This window comes from Symphalangus syndactylus, chromosome 16 (assembly GCF_028878055.3).
Source record: "Symphalangus syndactylus isolate Jambi chromosome 16, NHGRI_mSymSyn1-v2.1_pri, whole genome shotgun sequence".
Taxonomy (NCBI): domain Eukaryota; kingdom Metazoa; phylum Chordata; class Mammalia; order Primates; family Hylobatidae; genus Symphalangus; species Symphalangus syndactylus.
Window position 1 is genome coordinate 67,073,251 of NC_072438.2, and position 22,676 is coordinate 67,095,926.

Genomic DNA, 22,676 nt, shown 5'->3' on the forward strand with positions numbered 1-22,676 from the left:
AAAATGTGATACATATATGCACTATGGAATACTATTCGGTCATAAAAGAGAAAGAAATCCTGCCATTCGCAGTAACATGAATGGAAGCGGACGGTAAGAGAAATAAGCTGCGAACAGAAAATTAAACACCACATGTTCTCACTCATGTGAGAGAAAAATAGTTGATCTCATAGAAGTAAAAAGTAAAACAGAGAATACTAGAGGCTGAGAAGGGTAGACGGAAGGGAGGGTTAGAAAGAGATTTGTTAACAGATATACAAAATTATAGCTAGATAGGAGAAATAAGTTCTAGTATTCTGTACCACAGCAGAATGACTATAGTTAACAACAAATATTATATACTTTCAAATAGCTGGAATGAGGATATTGAAAATTCCCAACACAAAGAAATAATAAATGTTTGAGATGATGGATGTTACTTACTCTGATTTGATCACTATACATTATATGTATCAAATATAACATAACAGTGAAGTGAAGGAAAGGATCAATTCATCACTATGTATGCCATGGATATGTACAATTATTACTTGCCAATTTAAAAATTTTAAAATGGCTATGAATATGAGTAACTGAATAAATCAATGCACACTTCATTGACCTTCAACAAAGTACCAGGGACTGTGCTGTGTACTTACACAAAGGTTATCTTATTTGAACTTTATAACTGGGTAGAGATGAAGTTTATTGTTCAGATGAGGAAAATGAAGTTTGCGATGCAAAGTACTATTTTTATAATACCAGAACCACCCCTGGAGAACTTAAAGAAGATCATAAAAAGATAAGCCATATTATGCTAATCTGGAATATTCATAATAGCTGGTATTAACTTGATCTCTATGAAATAGTATAAAAGTTCCAAATAATTTAAACCAGATAACTTTTAGAACACAATCTACTTGTCCATTTACTATTATCAGTTTTATATTCTAAGTGTTAATTGTGCATAAATTGATTTTCACAACAAAGATTTATATTATTTGGAAGTAGTATCTGTATCTTTTCTTTAAAACTCTGAAAGCATCTAGTTTACTACTTGGTGAATAACGGATTTTATATGTTTGAGGATAATAATGAAAACTGCAATCACCAATATTTAGAACACACTCCCTGAATTCCAGCAATTCAGTTATAAAGGACTCTGGGAATAATATGCAACCCCATTAATAGTGAAGTGAAGGAAAGGATGAATTCAGCTGTATCAAGACAAATTTTAGATGGTAAAGGAAATAACATTAAATAGCAGTGAATCTCATAGTGAGAAAGGTATATTTTTGAAATTTCCTTCAATTCTTTCAGTTATACCAAGCAGAAAGTCTTGATTTAGCATTGATTGGTCTTTAATACCTCCATAACTTTTGCCTATGTCCCTTTCTAACATGGAAAAATCTAAGACACAGAGATTTGGTAGATAACAGTATCTAGCTAGTATCTGGCTAATGATTGTTTTATTTTATTTTCAGAATTTGCTATATTCTATTTAGAGTCATATTGGTTTTTTACATTTTTGATAGTGTTAGAATGTTTCTTTTTTTATTATTATACATGAAGTTTTAGGGTATATGTGCACAACGTGCAGGTTAGTTACATATGTATACATGTGCCATGTTGGTGTGCTGCACCCATTAAGTCGTCATTTAACATTAGGTATATCTCCTAATGCTATCCCTCCCCACTCCCCCCACCCCACAACAGGCCCTGGTGTGTGATGTTCCCCTTCCTGTGTCCATGTGTTCTCCTTGTTCAATTCCCACCTATGAGTGAGAACATGCGGTGTTTGGTTTTTTGTCCTTGCGATAGTTTGCTGAGAATGATGGTTTCCAGTTTCATCCATGTCCCTACAAAGGACATGAACTCATCATTATTTATGGCTGCATAGTATTCTATGGTGTATACATGCCACATTTTCTTAATCCAGTCTATCATTGTTGGACATTTGGCTTGGTTCCAAGTCTTTGCTATTGTGAATAGTGCCGCTATAAACATACATGTGCATGTGTCTTTATAGCAGCATGATTTATAATCCTTTGGGTATATACCCAGTAATGAGATGGCTGGGTCAAATGGTATTTCTAGTTCTAGATCCCTGAGGAATCGCCACACTGACTTCCACAATGGTTGAACTAGTTTACAGTCCCACCAACAGTGTAAAAGTGTTCCTATTTCTCCACATCCTCTCCAGCATCTGTTGTTTCCTGACTTTTTAATGATCGCCATTCTAACTGGTGTGAGATGGTATCTCATTGTGGTTTTGACTTGCATTTCTCTGATGGCCAGTGATCATGAGCCGCTGTTTTGGCTACAGTAACCAAAACAGCATGGTACTGGTACCAAAACAGAGATATAGACCAATGGAACAGAACAGAGCCCTCAGAAATAATACCACACATCTACAACCATCTGATCTTTGACAAACATGACAAAAACAAGAAATGGGGAAAGGATTCCCTATTTAATAAATGGTGCTGGGAAAACTGGTTAGCCATATGTAGAAAGCTGAAACTGGATCCCTTCCTTACACCTTATACAAAAATTAATTCAAGATGGATTAAAGACTTACATGTTAGACCCAAAACCATAAAAACCCTAGAAGAAAACCTAGGCAATACCAGTCAGGACATAGGCATGGGCAAGGACTTCATGTCTAAAACACCAAAAGCAATGGCAACAAAAGCCAAAATTGACAAATGGGATCTAATTAAACTAAAGAGCTTCTGCACAGCAAAAGAAACTACCATCACAGTGAACCGGCAACCTACAGAATGGGAGAAAATTTTTGCAATCTACTCATCTGACAAAGGGCTAATATCCAGAATCTACAATGAACTCAAACAAATTTACAAGAAAAAAACAAACAACCCCATCAAAAAGCGGGGGAAGGATATGAACAGATACTTCTCAAAAGAAGACATTTATGCAGCCAAAAGACACATGAGAATGTTTCTTTTTTAAATGGGAGAATGAGGAATGATTACTTAATAGGTATGGGGTGTTTTTACGGGGTGATGAAACACTTTTGAAACTAGAGAATTGGTGGTTCCAACACTGTGAATACACTAAATACCAATGATTGTATGCTTTAAATGATTAATGTTACGTTGTCTGAAGTTAATCTCAAATTTTTTAATTATTTGGAATATTTAAATAAATCCATTTATAACAATTTAAAAAACAATATGGTGATGTATACATATGACAAGAATTATAAAAGTAGTATGCAAATAAGTGAATTTTGGGAAACAGACTTACCTCGAGAAATTGGACTGGATTGGTATAGATGAGATTTCTAGAGGTAGACTGTAAGAAGCTGATGGGTAGAGCCTTGCAAATTAATTTTGGTAGCTTTTCAAGATAACAACAATCTGGTAAATTTTGGTTTCAGGTGATTTCTAGTGGCATACCAGATGTCTTCAAGGGCTTAGGCAAAAATCCTGAGGCAAACAAAATATCTTGTACATCCATCTGCTTCCTGTTCTAAATCTCTGCAGCCCCTCTTCCTCTCCACCACCATTCAAGTGTACACTGTGTTCATGATGACCTCTGCTCATTCAACACCCTAAACCATTTTTTCTGTTTTCAATTCTTTAGTCCAACTTCTGTTTTCAAAGTGTAGGCTTTAGCTATGTTTGAAAAGGGTTAATATTAGCCTTGCCTATCTCACAAGCCTTCTGAAAAGATCAAATTATATTTGAGGCATGCTTTAGAAGTGTTTTTCAAACTCTGGATTCTAACTCATTAGTGGGTCATAAAAGCAATTTAATAGGTTATGATCAGTACTTTAAATACGGAACAAATCGGGATACAAAAAAAAAAAATGGAGTGCACACTGCAATAGGAATTGCAGTGGTTAACTCCTTTTTCAGTTTCATATATGCCTGTGTGTCCGTGCAAAGATATGTGTATAGTCAGTCACAATATAAAATGTAATTTTCTGTGATTAAAAAATACAGCTTTACAAGACAAGTATAATAGGTCTTGTCTGCTATATTTTCAAATAGAGAGCATATAAAAACTGTTTTTCAGAATAAAACAGGGTTACTACCTGATAAATACAGTGATTGGCTCTTTAGCCCCCTGCCCCATAAGCATCAATGCAGCATCAGTGTTTACCACACAGGTCAAAACCTTGATGGCAAAAAACAACAAAGCAGCAAAAAAATAAAACAAACAAAAAACAGATTACTCAGTGAAAACACCACTCAATGAGAACAGTTCTTTCTGTAATTAACTATAAAAAATTGGGGAGGTATCTTTAAAATTACATCTGAATTAAGATTTGATCCTGGCATTACTTTGTAGGCTAAAGCTAAGAACCATAAAAACTGATAAAGAACAAAACTGGTAAATATTGTGTTCACGGGAGCATATACACCAAAACTGGAATGACACAGAGAAGATTACCATGGCCCCTGTGCAAGGATGACATGCAAATCTGTGAAGCATTCCACATTTTTAAGACAGTTTTGTATCATTTTGCTATTACCAGTTTGAATCTGTGCTAAAAAAAAAAAAAAAAAAACCTGGTAAATATTTAAAAATATTATAAAAGGTTGAGGTTTAACAGAATCTTGCAAAGCTCTTTGTTTTGGAGCTAACATATTATAATAAACATTTCTGAAAAGTTTTAAGAAATTTGATAAATTACTATGGCTTGGGTAATTAGTAGAAGAAAAAAACAAAACAAAACAAAACAAAAACGAAACAGGGAGGACTCACTGCAGCACCAAGAGCTTTGGAGTGCACATCATCACTGGTTGCATCACTTCTCCAGTTGCAATGAATCAAAGAGTAGGTTAAAAGAGAATGCACACAGACCAGAGAACTGTTTCACATTTTTGGCTCAGACTTTACTTTGTGTATATAAAAAGCCCTACTAGTGGCTCTATTAAGTGAACATTTAACATTTACTATTTTGTTTATAATAGTTAAAACAGTAATGTTTGGCCTTGTCCGCTTACAAAATAAATCATAACTGTCCTGACGCTGAGAAACATGGCTCAGGAAATATCTCTACTAGAGAGAGGCATCCCTTATATAGGCTTTTCAGAGACTATAGTCATCCTGCAGAGAGTGTGAACATTTTAGATGACATAGCCCTATCTAGATAACCATAGAAGACTAACTGTGCTTTGTAATATGCCAAAAGTTTTTTTTTTTTTTTAAGAATTAGGGAGTATTTACTCCATATTGCCCATTGATACCAGATAATAATAAAATTAACTGATCACACTTGGCTAGAATAACACAAATTCAAAACGTGCTTCCCCTATTTCATGCAACCCAAATTCTTCACTCTCAAAGAGCCCATTAACCATTAAAAAATAAGGCGCCATGACACGGAATGAGCAAATGTGTTTTATGAAATCATTTTCCAAATTAAATTATCTATTTTATATCATTGCCCAATTCTTTTTTTAAAAGGCATAATTTAAAATACTGTAAAAAATGAGCCTTACATTATCCATTTGTTAGCTCCAGCTTCAAAAAATCTTCAGAATCCAAACATTACCTTCACCACTAAAACCCTTGTCCAGGAATTTACCTTTATGTCTAAAATAGCCCCTAACCAGTCACCCTGCTTCCACCATTCTCTTCTTGTAGTTATTCTCCATGGAGAACAGCCAGAATGATTCTTTTAAAAATATAACTTGAATAATGCCAATCCTCTCCTAAAATCCATGTAATGGCTTCTCATTACTCTCAGAAGAGTATCCAAACTCTACATAGCCAAAACAGCCCTATTTGATCTGATATATCCACCCACCTCAACCTTTTCCCACTTCCTCAACTTTTCCCTATGTGAAGGCTGAAGCTGCTGGATCACTTGAGGTCAGGAGTTCGAGACCAGCCTGGCCAACATGATGAAACCCCATCTCTACTAAAAATACAAAAATTAGCCAAGCATAGTGATGGGCGCCTGGTAATCCCAGCTCCTTGGGAGGCTGAGGCAGGAGAATCACTTGAACCCCAGAGGCGGAGGTTGCAGTGAGCCAAAACTGAGCCACTGCACTCCAGCCTGGGCAACAGAGCAGGACTCTGTCTCAAAACAAACAAATAAAATCTTACTGTTTTTAATAAATATGTCATTTTGATCTTTATATTTTGACTAAATTCAAGTCACTAAATAGTGACAAAGTGAAATTACATCCTTCTATTGAATCTGCTTATTCAATATAGTGAAAATATAAGATTATATTAACTGCTTGCTTATATTTATACATTTGACTCTGTAACAGCATCTCTTATGGATATATTTTAAACTGAAGTTTTTCATTCATGATTGATTTCCATTTTTTCTGTCCTAAATATCAATACACATCCATATTCATATGTTTTCTATTTCTGCCATGTTTAGCAGGAAATTTTTTTTTTTTTTTTTTTTTTTTTTTTTTTTTTATTTTTTTATTTATTTTTTTTTTTATTATACTTTAGGGTTTTAGGGTACATGTGCACAATGTGCAGGTTTGTTACATAAGTATCCATGTGCCATGTTGATTTCCTGCACCCATTAATTCGTCATTTAGCATTAGGTGTATCTCCTAATGCTGTCCCTCCCCCCTCCCCCCACCCCACAACAGTCCCCGGAGCGTGATGTTCCCCTTCCTGTGTCCATGAGTTCTCATTGTTCAATTCCCACCTATGAGTGAGAACATGCGGTGTTTGGTTTTTTGTCCTTGCGATAGTTTACTGAGAATGATGTTTTCCAGTTTCATCCATGTCCCTACAAAGGACACGAACTCATCATTTTTTATGGCTGCATAGTATTCCATGGTGTATATGTGCCACATTTTCTTAATCCAGTCTATCGTTGTTGGACATTTGGGTTGGTTCCAAGTCTTTGCTATTGTGAATAGTGCCGCAATAAAGATACGTGTGCATGTGTCTTTATAGCAGCATGATTTATAGTCCTTTGGGTATATACCCAGTAATGGGATGGCTGGGTCAAATGGTATTTCTAGTTCTAGATCCCTGAGGAATCGCCACACTGACTTCCACAATGGTTGAACTAGTTTACAGTCCCACCAACAGTGTAAAAGTGTTCCTATTTCTCCACATCCTCTCCAGCACCTGTTGTTTCCTGATTTTTTAATGATGGCCATTCTAACTGGTGTGAGATGGTATCTCACTGTGGTTTTGATTTGCATTTCTCTGATGGCCAGTGATGAGGAGCATTTCTTCATGTGTTTTTTGGCTGCATAAATGTCTTCTTTTGAGAAGTGTCTGTTCATGTCCTCTGCCCACTTTTTGATGGGGTTGTTTGCTTTTTTCTTGTAAATTTGTTTGAGTTCATTGTAGATTCTGGATATTAGCCCTTTGTCAGATGAGTAGGTTGCAAAAATTTTCTCCCATTGTGTAGGTTGCCTGTTCACTCTGATGATAGTTTCTTTTGCTGTGCAGAAGCTCTTTAGTTTAATGAGATCCCATTTGTCGATTTTGGCTTTTGTTGCCATTGCTTTTGGTGTTTTAGACATGAAGTCCTTGCCCACGCCTATGTCCTGAATGGTATTGCCTAGGTTTTCTTGTAGGATTTTAATGGTTTTAGGTCTAACATATAAGTCTTTAATCCATCTTGAATTAATTTTTGTATAAGGTGTAAGGAAGGGATCCAGTTGCAGCTTTCTACATATGGCTAGCCAGTTTTCCCAGCACCATTTATTAAATAGGGAATCCTTTCCCCATTTCTTGTTTTTGTCAGGTTTGTCAAAGATCAGATAGTTGTAGCTATGCGGCATCATTTCTGAGGGCTCTGTTCTGTTCCATTGATCTATGTCTCTGTTGTGGTACCAGTACCATGCTGTTTTGGTTACTGTAGCCTTGTAGTATAGTTTAAAGTCAGGTAGCGTGATGCCTCCAGCTTTGTTCTTTTGGCTTAGGATTGACTTGGCGATGCGGGCTCTTTTTTGGTTCCATATGAACTTTAAAGTAGTTTTTTCCAATTCTGTGAAGAAAGTCATTGGTAGCTTGATGGGGATGGCATTGAATCTATAAATTACCTTGGGCAGTATGGCCATTTTCACGATATTGATTCTTCCAACCCATGAGCATGGAATGTTCTTCCATTTGTTTGTATCCTCTTTTATTTCATTGAGCAGTGGTTTGTAGTTCTCCTTGAAGAGGTCCTTCACATCCCTGGTAAGTTGGATTCCTAGGTATTTTATTCTCTTTGAAGCAATTGTGAATGGGAGTTCACTCATGATTTGGCTCTCTGTTTGTCTGTTATTGGTGTACAAGAATGCTTGTGATTTTTGTACATTAATTTTGTATCCTGAGACTTTGCTGAAGTTGCTAATCAGCTTAAGGAGATTTTGGGCTGAGACAATGGGGTTTTCTAGATATACAATCATGTCATCTGCAAACAGGGACAATTTGACTTCCTCTTTTCCTAATTGAATACCCTTTATTTCCTTCTCCTGCCTGATTGCTCTGGCCAGAACTTCCAGCACTATGTTGAATAGGAGCGGTGAGAGAGGGCATCCCTGTCTTGTGCCAGTTTTCAGAGGGAATGCTTCCAGTTTTTGCCCATTCAGTATGATATTGGCTGTGGGTTTGTTGTAGATAGCTCTTATTATTTTGAGATACGTCCCATCAATACCTAATTTATTGAGAGTTTTTAGCATGAAGGGTTGTTGAATTTTGTCAAAGGCCTTTTCTGCATCTATTGAGATAATCATGTGGTTTTTGTCTTTGGTTCTGTTTATATGCTGGATTACATTTATTGATTTGCGTATGTTGAACCAGCCTTGCATCCCAGGGATGAAGCCCACTTGATCATGGTGGATAAGCTTTTTGATGTGCTGCTGGATTCGGTTTGCCAGTATTTTATTGAGGATTTTTGCATCAATGTTCATCAAGGATATTGGTCTGAAATTCTCTTTTTTGGTTATGTCTCTGCCAGGTTTTGGTATCAGGACGATGCTGGCTTCGTAAAATGTGTTAGGGAGGATTCCCTCTTTTTCTATCGATTGGAATAGTTTCAGAAGGAATGGTACCAGTTCCTCCTTGTACCTCTGGTAGAATTCAGCTGTGAATCCATCAGGTCCTGGACTCTTTTTGGTTGGTAAGCTATTGATTATTGCCACAATTTCAGAACCTGTTATTGGTCTATTCAGAGATTCAACTTCTTCCTGGTTTAGTCTTGGGAGGGTGTATTTGTCGAGGAATTTATCCATTTCTTCCAGATTTTCTAGTTTATTTGCATAGAGGTGTTTGTAGTATTCTCTGATGGTAGATTGTATTTCTGTGGGATTGGTGGTGATATCCCCTTTTTCGTTTTTTATTGCATCTATTTGATTCTTCTCTCTTTTCTTCTTTATTAGTCTTGCTAGCGGTCCATCAATTTTGTTGATCTTTTCAAAAAACCAGCTCCTAGATTCATTAATTTTTTGAAGGGTTTTTTGTGTCTCTATTTCCTTCAGTTCTGCTCTGATTTTAGTTATTTCTAGCCTTCTGCTAGCTTTTGAATGTGTTTGCTCTTGCTTTTCTAGTTCTTTTAATTGTGATGTTAGGGTGTCAATTTTGGATCTTTCCGTTTAGCAGGAAATTTTAATTCTTCCAACTTTATCTGTGAGTTCCAATGTTTTCAGAATGCCTTTAAAAATCTTTATAAGTAAATGCTTATGTGAACTCAATTTTTCTTCTGGCTTCCTCAAGCAACTTTGATCAATGTGCAATCATATTAATCTACAAAGTTTTGTACATAATGTTTCCACCAGCTACATTTTTCCCTTCTATATGTTAATATCTATGCATTTAGGCAGTGTATATGTTTTACCTTTTAAGTATACTGCACAAGGTCTACATTTTAAAATTAGACTATGAAAGCCAGGATTTCTGGGGATACAATTTAAGTATCTACAGTGCAGGTAAATAAAGCCCTTGAGATTTAATTCAACAAATACTTATCAAGTCCCTGCTATGCAGGGTTTACATACCAACAGATCCAAAGGTAAGGAAGAAAAAATTCTCGCCCCCAAAGAGCTCATAACAGTGACATATAAACTTTTCTGTCCTTAGCCAACTTAGGCAAGGCATAGATTACCTACTTCACCCATTCCCATATTCCGGTGGCAAGAAAGCTCAGGGTTAAAAGTTCCACTGCACATGAAATATTGAAAAAAATTATAATCCATTTTAATAAGAACATAGATCACCCACTTTTTAAACATCTTTATCAAATTATAATTTAAGACCATAAAATTCACCCATTTTAAGTGTGCAATTCAATGATTTTTAATTAATTTACAGAGTTGTACAACCATCACCACAATCTTGTTTTAGAATATTCCCAACAGGGCCATTTATTTTTGAGCCATATAGCAGTGAAATTTTGGAGTGCATATTCTAGGGTCAGAGTTCCTGGCTCCAAAACTTACTAGATGCATGACCTTGGGCAAGTTGTTAAACCCTTCACTGCTGTACTTCAGTTTTCTCATCTAAAACATGTAGTTAATGGTAATATTTAATTCGCAGTATTGTTCTGAGGGTTAACTGAATTAAAGTATATAAAAAGCACTTGAAACGGTCCCTGGAACAAAGTAAGTGTTCAATAAATATCACTTATTGTTAATACTATATGCTTTAAAATCTAGTTATTGGAAAACAATAGGCTAAAAATACTACTGATGCAAATAGGCATCACTACATACTGAAGGCTAAAGCAAACAAACAACTTATAAAACACACTTATTTGATAATAAGTTTAAGGAACAATAATTTAAAATTTAAAAACAACAATAATGCAATTGAAAACCAAACCCATTTAAGATAAAACCTATAATGCTCTGATAGCATTCATTCATTTATTCAACAAATATTTATTAATATGTCATGCTTATCTTGGGCATAGAGAAACAGCAAATAACACAAAAAGTCCCTGACCATATTAATCTTATAGGGAAACAAAATAAATAACCAGGCAAACTAAAACTAAAACAAAATATTTTCAGAGCTTATATCCCTAGATACATAATCTTCTAGTCCATAACAGAGCATCATGGAGGGAATGGCATGTGATTAGGCCTTCCTCAGTGGATGTTGGATAGTGGATGGTGGCTATTTCTACCAGCAGTGGGGGGCTTGTGGGAGAGGCATATAGAGTGGAGTGTTTAGTATAGGAAAAGGCACCAAGGCAGTAAATCAGAAGATAATCATAAGGGAACAAAGTATAATCTAGTCTGACTAAAAAGTTTTTTTTATTTAGGCTGGGTGCAGTGGCTCCCATCGGTAATCCCAGCGCTTTGGAAAGCCGAGGCAGGTGGATCACTTGAGGTCAGGAGTTCGAGACCAGCCTGGTCAACATGGCGAAAACCCAACTCAAAGGTTGGAAAAAAGTATAAAAGTATAAATCTTTGAGTATAAAGATACTTAAAGGTTGGAAAAAAGTATAAAATTTTCTCAGTGTCAGTCTGAGAAAATTTGAACTTTATTCAGCACATGACAAGTACTGAAGTAGTAAGTATTGCGTTTAACGTGATTTAAACCGGGGCTAGGTTTATCAGAACATGGAGAGAGAAGGGTGAGGATATCCAGCATCACAAGTTAAAGGTGATGAGGGTATGAAGCAGAATGAAGGCGAGAGATGAAATTGAGGGAGTGGATGCGAGAAACGCTAAAGCACAGAACTGGTAAGACTGACACTGGTTACAGGAGGTAAAGAATATTCTAAAGTTCTAAATGGAAAAATAATAAAAATAGCTAAGTCAAAAGGAAGAATGAGTTCTACAAGAGACAGGTTGTGTTTTAGGTATATTGAGCTTAAGTTCTGGCATATAATCCTGGGGGGTTGTTTCACACGTAGCTGAATGTATGTCTGGAATGAATAATGCTTAGAACAGAGTTAAGAAGATTTGGTGAGCAGTCACTAAAAGTAATGATTACCGAACTTAACATATTTCATCACCTCAACAGAAGACTGAGAAAGACGACATCCCTTTGCACTAATACAGAATCCCTGGTCTTACATTTGAGCAACTGTCTTACCAACATCCCAAATTACATGGTCCTATTATTCTTATGTCACATGTTTCCTATTGTATTCCCTGTGAGTAAAATCTTCTCTATATTCCTGGTGTCCTGAAATTTCATGACGCATGGCTTGGTGTGCGTATTTTTCATTCTTTCCAGATGAGTCCTTCCTCTCTGGAAAATCACGTTTTTTCAGTTCTGAGACCTCTTTATTTTTAGTAACTCTTTCTTACCTACTTCCATCCTCCCTCTCCTGTATTTTCATTAGAACTTTCTAGTCAAATACTAGACCCTGAATTGACACTGTAAGTCTCCTATCCTTTTTCTATCACTGTCTTTTATTCTACTTTCTAGGTTTCCTCAACTATATTTACATATACTTTCCAGGAGATTTTAACACTCCTAGGGATTCCTTCCCTTATCCCCCAATCACATATTTATTTTGCAAGAGATCTTTCTTAATCTCTTAACATTCAGATTTTTTGGTAGTAATCTGCTTTAGTTTCTTGGTTGTACTAGTCTCTATTTTCTCTCTTAAGGGTATCAATTATAGGGGTTTTTTCCTTGAAAATTTCTTCAGTTTTCTACATTCTCTCTCTCTCCTCTGACTTATTTATTCTGTTTAGTATAAGTTTCTGTATTTCATGTTAGAGGATTTCCCCAAATGTCTGGTGATCCATGTCTACCATTAATATCGAAGAGAAAAGCCCTAAAATCCAAATTAGAAACTCTATGAGAGGGGTCGAAATCTTTTTCTCTAAGGGGCCATATAGTAAGTATCTTAGGCTTTGAGGACCACATACTCTTGCAACTACTCAATTCTGCTAATATGATACAAAAGCAGTCAAGATAATATACAAATGAATGAGCAAGGCTGTTATAATAAAATTTATGGACACTGAAATTTGAATTTCATATAATTTTCATGTGTCACAAAATATTTTTATTTTGATTTTCTGAATCCATTATGATAGGCTGAGTAATACTCCCAAAGATTTCCACATTTGAGTCCCTGGAACCTGTTAATATATTACCTTATGAGGCAAAGGGAAATTAAGGTTTCAGATTGATTTAATGTTGCTAATCAGCTGACCTTAAAATAGGGAGATTATCCTAGATTATCTGAGTAGGCTAGATGTAATCACAAGGGTCTTCAAAAAGTGGCAGAGGGAAGCAGAACAGAGGTCACAGTGTTATGACGTAAGAAGGACTCAACAACGTTGCTGGCCTTGATGATGAAGGAAGTGTGCCAGGAGCCAAGATACAAGGGCAGCCTCTAGAAACTGGAAAAGGCAAGGAAACAGATTCTCCCTGGAGCCTCCAGAAAGGAACAATGCCCTGCCAACACCTTGATTTTAGCCCAAAGAGACTTTAGCCTACAGAATTGTAAGATAATACATTTCTGTTATTTTAAGCCACTAAATTTGTGGTAGTTTGTTGCAGCAGCCACAGAAAAATAATACAACCATCTAAAAATGTAAAAACCATTCTTAGCTTGCCATACAAAAACAGGTAGTGGGCTAGATTTGGTACATGGCCATAGTTTTTCTGACCCGCAGTATAGACTCTTGAGCCAGACTGCCTGGGATTGAACCTCAGTTATGCTACATACTAACTGTAGTTTTTAGTAGGCAAGTCAATTTCTTTGTTTCTGGGGTTTTTTTAAATCAGTAAAACAATAATGACAGCATTTATATCATAGAGTTGCTGTGTGAATTAAATAAAATATTACAGGTGCTTAAAATACTGCCTGGCTCACAGTAAGTACTTAGTAAGTGCAATAATAATAATAACAAAAACAACAATAATGACAACAACAGAGGAGGAGGAGAGGACAAACAACTCTACATGAAGATTTTCTTTGCCTGGAATATAGGGTCTCTTTATTAGGCCCCCTTTAAAAGTAATTCTTTTGTCTTCTGTGATGGTAAAGGGAGAGCAGTGATTTGGCTGCATAGAGCAGAGGAGGGAATTATAAGACAAATCAGTTTGCCTTTTACAGGCTTCTCCTACCATGGCTAAGGTTTCAGCTTTCTCTAGGTGGCTAAGTCAGTTACCATTGATGCATCTGGCTTCCAGCTTCCAAATGAATCTTGATATCTCTTTTCTGCTATCATCTCCTCTCTAATTCTCTTCATCCTTTTGGGTTTATGCTTTAAAAAGGGCCTTTCCTGTCACTTTAGTGAGGTTTCAGGAGGAAGCATGGTTGAACAAATGTGTTTAACCTGCCATGTTTTAACTGGAAGTCTTAAATTATTATATTATTCATAGTCTTAAAAAACAAGGATAATAATCATCCATATTTTAAAAAAATCTTTTACCCTAACTTTTTCAAAAGCCACTATTTTTTCATTTAGTGAATGTTGGTTGCTTCTAACAGCATGTGTGACAAAAGCATTTGCAGGAGCATTTTATAAGAGCATTATTTACAAGAGCATTATTATTAAAACTTTATATAACTCTATGAAAATAATTGACAAATTAGAATTTAAGTTTAGTGCCTGCAAGTAATTTGCAGTTTTGATGGTTTTGTGTTTTGAATCAATGATATACTTTTTTGGAAATGTAACCGTTGAAAAATAGGCATGTTAAAGCACTATAGAATAGTTCATGTGTCACATGTGTTCTGTTGAATATTTGTAAAAAGATCATTATAATTCATGTATCTACTCAGGCATAACTAAAACATGGGTCTATAGCATTGTTACTTATTGATGGTGGTTACATTTGCATACAATGAATGACTGGCTGGAGCAAGGCACCTATACTCTTTATCCTCCTAAACCAAACCTTTAGTCACCAAGAAATCTGTCAAACTTGGATGCGTAAGATGTTCACAGCCAGAGTTAAATAGTATCTTGAGGTCTAACTTTACCATTCTACAAAAACTGTAAGTAGCCTAGGAGTTAAAAAGAAAAAACAGGAAGACCAGCAGTTATTAAGAACCTGTAATGTGCACGTCCTATCTGAATGCTTTATATATATTACCTAATAAAATCCTCATAACAACATGACATGGGGGGATCATGCCCTCATTTTGTAAATAAAGAAAATGAGAAGAACAGAGCTTAGGAAAGTCAAGACTCACAGACATGAAATCTGAAGTAAAATATAATGTAATTGTATATCTCAGGTGTCATCCATAAAATGTGCTGTAGGACTATACAGTAGACATTTAGCTGTCAATATATACATATATATTCTTCTACATTCCCAGCATTAGGTCTATTGAAGAGACAAAACTTTGAATTTCTAGCATTGCTCTTTATATTTCACACAGAGATAGATGATCTTTTTTTCTCAAAGATACCAGAAACATTCTCTCAATCATTTGATATTAAAAAATTGTTTAACAACAGGTGCTGGAGAGGATGTGGAGAAATAGGAACACTTTTACACTGTTGGTGGGACTGTAAACTAGTTCAACGATTATGGAAGTCAGTGTGGCAATTCCTCGGGGATCTAGAACTAGAAATACCATTTGACCCAGCCATCCCATTACTGGGTATATACCCAAAGGATTATAAATCATGCTGCTATAAAGACACATGCACACGTATGTTTATTGCAGCACTATTCACAATAGCAAAGACTTGGAACCAACCCAAATGTCCAACAACGATAGACTGGATTAAGAAAATGTGGCACATATACACCATGGAATACTATGCAGCCATAAAAAGTGATGAGTTCATGTCCTTTGTAGGGACATGGATGAAACTGGAAACCATCATTCTCAGTAAACTATCACAAGGACAAAAAACCAAACACCGCATGTTCTCACTCATAGGTGGGAACTGAACAATGAGAACACATGGACACAGGAGGGGGAACATCACACTCCAGGGACTGTTGTGGGGTAGGGGGAGGGGGGAGGGATAGCATTAGGAGATATACCTAATGCTAAATGACGAGTTAATGGGTGCAGCACACCAACATGGCACATGTATACATATGTAACAAACCTGCACATTGTGCACATGTACCCTAAAACTTAAAGTATAATAATAATAAAATTTTTTTAAAAATTGTTTAAAAATAAAATAGAGCTTTTTTTTTCCTACAACTACTCTCTCTCCTTATAGTGAATACCGTGCTACTTTAACTTGAACACCTATTATTAGGTAAAAGTTGTGAATTATTGTTAAATGATTAGTCTTTGCAGGAAGAAAGGAGAAGACACCTAGATGAGGTCATTAGTCTGGGCTGCAAGCACAGTCTTAGCCATTGGAGGTCATGTTTAACTTATACAAGTCTTTGACGATATCACTATCAGGAAAATAAAGGATACTTATCGACTATAGAGTAATTAGAATTTAAAAAGCTCTCCATACATTATTCCAAAGATTAATAGCTAAAATGGTATGTCAAAGAAGTTTTTTTTTAAAAAAAAAAAAAGGCTGAAATCAAAATAAAAGGAAAATTTTGAAATGAAACATGAGTTCTTCACGCATCTTCACAGTTGCAGATGGCAGTAAATAATGAATAACTATGTAATAAAATGTTTTCAAAATCAAAGTCATATGACTTTAAAATTATGCAACAGATGACAAATTTATCACAACAAGACTGGAAACAAGGATAAAACATTATATGCTAAAAATATATCAATGCATTATTTTTTAAAAATCTCCAAAATCTTGAATACCAACAGCTTAACACTCAATTTAGGGAGTTTAGATTGCTCTAATAGGTATAAATGAAAAATATAAAGAAAATATTAAGAGCATGCTATCATAAAATTCTTCCTTCTTGCTAATAATCTAGCTTAGTACACACACATAGGGAACCTCCATAAAAGTAAATAACTGCTTTCATTTTTAGTGGCTATGACAGCTTTATAAGAATATCCCAAAAGCAACAAAAAGATGCAATTACCAGCCATTTTAAAAAAAGTCACTACAGAAACTAGTTAACAAATAGTATGAGAATTTGTCTTAAATTAGTGTACTTGAGGTGTGAGAGAAAAATGTTCAAAGCTGCATTACGAAAATTTAACAAAAAAAACTACTAAAAGCAAATTTTTAAATTGTGAAAATTATTGTTAATGTAAGGCATAGCAGATGGTGTCCAACAGTGAGAAGTGACTTCTAAGAGACTTTAAGTAACTTGAGGGCACCCAGGGACTCAAGTGCTACCTCTCCCACAAAACATTATCTTTATTCTGCTTTACTTTTATTTCATTATATCAAATTAGCTTGCTGGTGATTCTAAAAGAGAAGATTCAAGACTGTTTTGGGAAGTAAGAATCTCAAAAGATCCTTTAGTATCATTTTTATATGCAGAATAGCGCACTATTTCTGCTTTGTTTAGTAAACTATGAACATTATTACTTTGTAATCCCTATTAATCCTGTTGCTCATCCAAACTGTGCACCTTTCAGAGGCCCTATGACTCCCCACCTGACCTCTGCCTTCCCTAACTCTTCCATATGATGGGCATTATACAAAGCAGCGCCGGTCATAAATTACCTTGCAGATCATTCCCTGAATGTTTTACAAACTACTTGTAGGTTTAAATTTCTTTTGTCTTATTCTCAGTGAGGTGAGAGCTCCTCAAAAATACCAGTTGAAATGTTCCAGATGTGAACAAATACAGATATACAGATATGGAGAAAACTGCAAAAGGATACCTATCAGGTAATTTACAAGCATTAAGTCTAGGATAGAGATGGGACAATGACAGAGGAGACGAATGGTATAGAATAAAATAATAATAAACCAAAAAACCAACTTTTTTTTGAAAAGCACATATTTCACGTAGGTAAAATTACAGGATCCCATTTAAATAAAGACATTTTGAAAAAAAGCAAAGAAATCAAGCTATATCTACTATTTTATGCTTTCAAATTAAAAAAGCAAGCTTCAAATTCTCTCTACATAAAAACAAAACTTTTTTTTTTTTTTTGAGATGGAGTCTCGCTCTGTCGCCCAGGCTGGAGTGCAGTGGCGCAATCTCGGCTCACTGCAACCTCCGCCTCCCAGATTCAAGCGATTCTCCTGCCTCAGCCTCCCAAGTAGATGGGACTACAGGTGCCTGCCACCATGCCCGGCTAATTTTGTATTTTTAGTAGAGACAGGAGTCTCTAACTCCTGACCTTGTGATCTACCCACCTCGGTTTCCCAAAGTGCTGGGATTGCAGGCGTGGGCCACCGCGCCCAATCAATATATCTGTGAATACATGTATTAATAAGAAGGAGGGTGCAGGAGGACATAAAGTAATCTTTTAACATGGGTTATCTGACAGCAACTGGAGACATTTAAAGATTTGCTGTGTGCTGGATATTTCTCTCTTCTTCATATCTGTTGTCTTACTTGCCAGAAGCTGATTTCCTGATATGATTACTGTCTTTGCCTCAGATTCCTCCGTTCCACTTTCTGGCATGGCTGAAAATGGGGGCACTGAACAGCCAACTGAGCTGGGGAAATCTTGCGGCTTTCTTGGTAAGGCATTGTGCTGTGTGGTGATTTTCCCAAAAGGAACAGGCCAAGAATCTGGGCAAGGGCTTGCAGGCCAAAAGGGCAATAGAAGGCAGTCAGATAGAGGAGGGGTCAAGTTGCTAGTGGTGCCAACTGCAAAATCAAACAACCTCAAATATTATTCCCTCCCATCACCTGTGTCTAGGGAGAACAAAACTCCATGAATAAGATGAATCCCAATTTTCCTGACAAAAACTTAGCCTACAAACAGTAACTGCAAGATAAGAAAACACAGTATGTTCTTTTAGTCAAGAGTCTAGTATACTGTAAATTCTTGATAGATATTAAAGAACAGAAACAGTGCTTTGTGCAAAGTCAAAGAATAAATCTGATAGGTGTTTTGATATGAAGAGAAGTTATTAGGTATTCATAAGACTATACATGCTGAATTATTTGAAAACCCAGAAATTATAAAGAGACATGAACATAGTTTTTAAAAATTTGCCTGTTATTAGCAAATCCAAAATCAGTCACATATACAGATTAATATATTTATATATTATTAAGAATATACCAAAAACTACCTCAATACCTCTCTCCTCTACCCCTGCCCCAAAACTCGTACACATACCCAACTCTATCTCATTGTATATTCACATAACTAGGATAGTTTTTTTATGCTACTATTCTTTAAATGTATTCTTAGAACTAAACTGACCATCTCATTTTATGTTACTATTTTAGAATACATACACATCCATTTATTCATTCAACAAATAGTTACTGAAGGTCTGCTATATACTAGGCACTGTCTGCTCTGGGAATACAGCAGGGAGTGGAACAGACAGCAGTCCTTTCCCTCATGCAGCCAATATCCTACTAGAAGGAAACAGCCAATAAAGAGGGCCAGGTGCAGTGGCTCACGCCTGTCATACCAGCACTTGGGGAGGCCGAGGTGGGGAGACTGCTTAAGTCCAGGAGTTCAAGACCAGCCTGGGTAACATAGTGAGCCCTCCATCTCTATAAAAAATAAGAAAATTAGCTGGGCATGGTGGCACATGCCCGTGGTCTCAGCTACTCGAGAGGCTGAAGTGGGAGCATCAACTGAACCTGGGAGGTCAAGGCCACAGTGAGTTGTGATCATGCCACTGCACTCTAGCCTGAGTGACAGTGAGAACTTGTCTCAAAAGTTGAACAAAAAAAACATAGTGAAAAATACAGTACAGCAGGTCAGACAGCAATCAGCACTATGGAAGAAAATAAGAGGGGTAGAGAGTACCACTGGCAGGGAAAAGGCTGCAATTTTAAATATGGTGTGGTCAGGGAAGGTCTTGCTGAGAAGAAGAAATTTCAGTCCTCTGAACTGAAAGAGGTGAGAGACAAAGCCATATGAATAGCTATAAGAGTGTTGCAGAATGGCCAGGCATGGTGGCTCACGCCTGTAATCCCAGCACTTTGGGAGGCCAAGGCAGGCGGATCACGAGGTCAGAAGTTTGAGACCAACCTGGCCAATATGGTGAAACCCTATCTCTACTAAAAATACAAAAAGTAGCCAGGTGTGGTAGCGCATGCCTGTAGTCCCAGCTACTCTGGAGGCTGAGGCAGAAGAACCACTTGAATCTGGGAGGTGGAGGTAGCAGTGAGCCAAGATTGCGCCACTGCACTCCAGCCTGGGTGACAGAGCAAGACTCCATCTCAAAAAAAAAAAAAAAAAAAAAAAAAAGAGTGTTGCAGACTGACAGGTTCAACATGTGCAAAATCAGGGTGCATGCTTTTACTGCTCCAATGTCATCTCCCACTATTCTGTCTCCCTCTCTTACATCACGCCAACAAGGCAATAGATGCCTTGCTGTTGCTCAAATTATGCTGGTGAATGGGAAGTAGAGAATCAAGGAGGCAGTGCAGATCCACAGAAGCTTCTCTGAAGAGGCCTTCTTCTCAAATGAAAGGCTGACCATCATCATATGAATAAAAGGAACCTTGGGGAAACAACCACTCCTCTTGAGGAGCAATGTCCAGTGAACTTTCTGCAATGATGAAAATGGTCTATATTGTCCATTAAGTAGCCACTGGTCACATGATGTTACTGGGTACCTAAAAAGTGGCCAGTGTGATTGAGAAACTGAAATTCTAATTGTCTTTTATTTTAATTAAAATCAAAATAGTCAGATGTGGCTAGTGGCTAGCATATTGACCAACATAATTCTAGAGTAAAGGTAGGTCTTGAGAACACAGAAATATATCATTAATAGAGATACCTTACTTCTAAAGAAATATGTTTTGTTTAATTTACTGAAGTTCAAGTTGGTCTAATGAAAATTCTAGGATTAAATGTGGCAATTATGAATGTTTTACTTAATCATCAAAAAATACAGATTAACCATTATCCATCATATAATTATTTAACTACTGTATGGAAAAACTATTGTTACTGGGCATTCTCATTTCAGCTTTAGTGTTTCCCTGTGAATGGTTTTCTTTCTTGCTGAAAAAAAAGTTAAGAAATTTTTTAAAAATCCAGGCCAGACACAGTGGCTCACATCTGTGATCCCAGCATTTTGGGAGGCCAAGATGGGTGGATCCCTGAGACCAGGAGTTTGAGACCAGCCTGGACAACATGGTGGAACCCCGTCTCTACCAAAAATACAAAAACTAGCTGGGTATGGTGGTACACGCCTGTATGTAATCCCAACTACTCAGGAGGCTGAGGCATGAGAATTGCCTGAACCCAAGAGGCAGAGGTTGCAGTGAGCTGAGATCATTCCACTGCACTCCAGCCTAGGTGACAGAGCAAGACTCTGTCAAAAAAGAAAGGAGAGGGGACCGGAGGGGAGGGGAGGGGAGGGGAGGGGAGGGGAGGGGAGGAGGCAGCAAGGAATTTTTAAAAGATCTGCTTTCAAGTCAAGCTGTGTTTCCTGCTGGCAAGTTTTTCTTTTCAACTTGATTTGTTTCCAGTTGACACACATTTGTATCCAAATGTCAAAATATGAATAAAATATAACAAATGAGATATGGTATAATAAACTTACATTCATTTGTTAAATACATTCTAACAAAACAATCAAAGACTGTAATTAGCTGAATGGCTTTAAGAGATATTTGTTAGAAAGTGGCATTCCAATGGCTTTTTTTCTACAAAACTGAAAAGAGGAGATACTCCTTATTTCAACATACATAAGACAAATCTTTAAAAACTATATTCAACTTTCTAAAAATATATGGGTTCTAAGAGAAAGTCACATACAACACTATACAGAAAATACTACTATTAAAGCTACACAAGAAAACTGCATGTTTCATAATTTCTGTGTTTAAGTCAACAGCACCCAGAGATGATGAAAACCAGTTACTAAAAAATTTACTGCTTGGTTAAAACTCAGTTTACAATTCAAAGAAGTTTTTAAGATCTCTATGCTGTTATGAAGCTTTATGAGGTTTACAGTAGAGATGAAAACAGAAATAAAAAGATCTGACAAACAGAAAATGCCAAAGATATTTTCAGCATTATCAGTATGGATTCTTTTCCCGTCCATCAACACTTTTTAACCTTCTTCCAACATATCTGCCTGAAAAAACAATAGTGTTTCCTGGGATCTCCTTCAAAATGTCAATATTTGATAGACAAAGGTGGAATATATGCATATATATTTAACTAGAATGAAAACTCCATGAGGACAGGAATTTTTGAGAAGTATTATCAGTGCCTAGAATAGTGCCTAGTTTATAGTATGTACTAAACATTTACTGAATTAATAATATGGCCAGAAACTTTTATAAAATAAGGATATCCAAAATGTGTTTGTGTAGAATTTTATTTTAACACTGGTGTCTAGACTCATTCCATTTAACAAATATCTTTGTTTTACCATCCATACATAAAACAAGAAGCTTTTTACAGCTTATTGGTAACTGACAGAATTAGCCAAGGGCTTTTGTATTCATTATTTATATGGATTCTATCATTCCTTCCAATTCCAAACTTTACTTATTCTACTAATAGCCTGAAACTGTAAAGAAAAAACCTGAAACCTATCTAAATGAAATGTCATAGAATATTAAAATATTACTTATATTACTAGAAAAATAACTACAAAACAACTGATGGCTCATCTTGGACTTTTCACATTTTTCTTAAATCTTTTAAAGGGTATTTTCTAGTTCTCTGCTTAGTGTTGTTTTATATTACTATTAAACACTTCACTTTCAAAATCAAATAAACTGAGATGCCATATAATAAGACGCACTATGGTTTTTAAATTTTATACCAAAAGAGTAAATTTATTTTAAAAACA

The 22,676-nt window shown here is 36.1% G+C and overlaps 1 protein-coding gene and 1 non-coding gene across 5 annotated transcripts in view; one reads left to right on the top strand and one right to left on the bottom strand.

Annotated features, from left to right (window-relative positions):
- The window catches only part of WDR70 (WD repeat domain 70), a 394,244-nt gene that overhangs the window by 144,861 nt on the left and 226,707 nt on the right, over positions 1–22,676 (bottom strand). The gene's annotated exons all lie outside the window — the stretch shown is intronic.
- LOC129465115 (U6 spliceosomal RNA) lies at positions 4,351–4,454 on the top strand. The gene has a single exon (XR_008651886.1). It is a non-coding gene; the product is annotated as a U6 spliceosomal RNA (small nuclear RNA).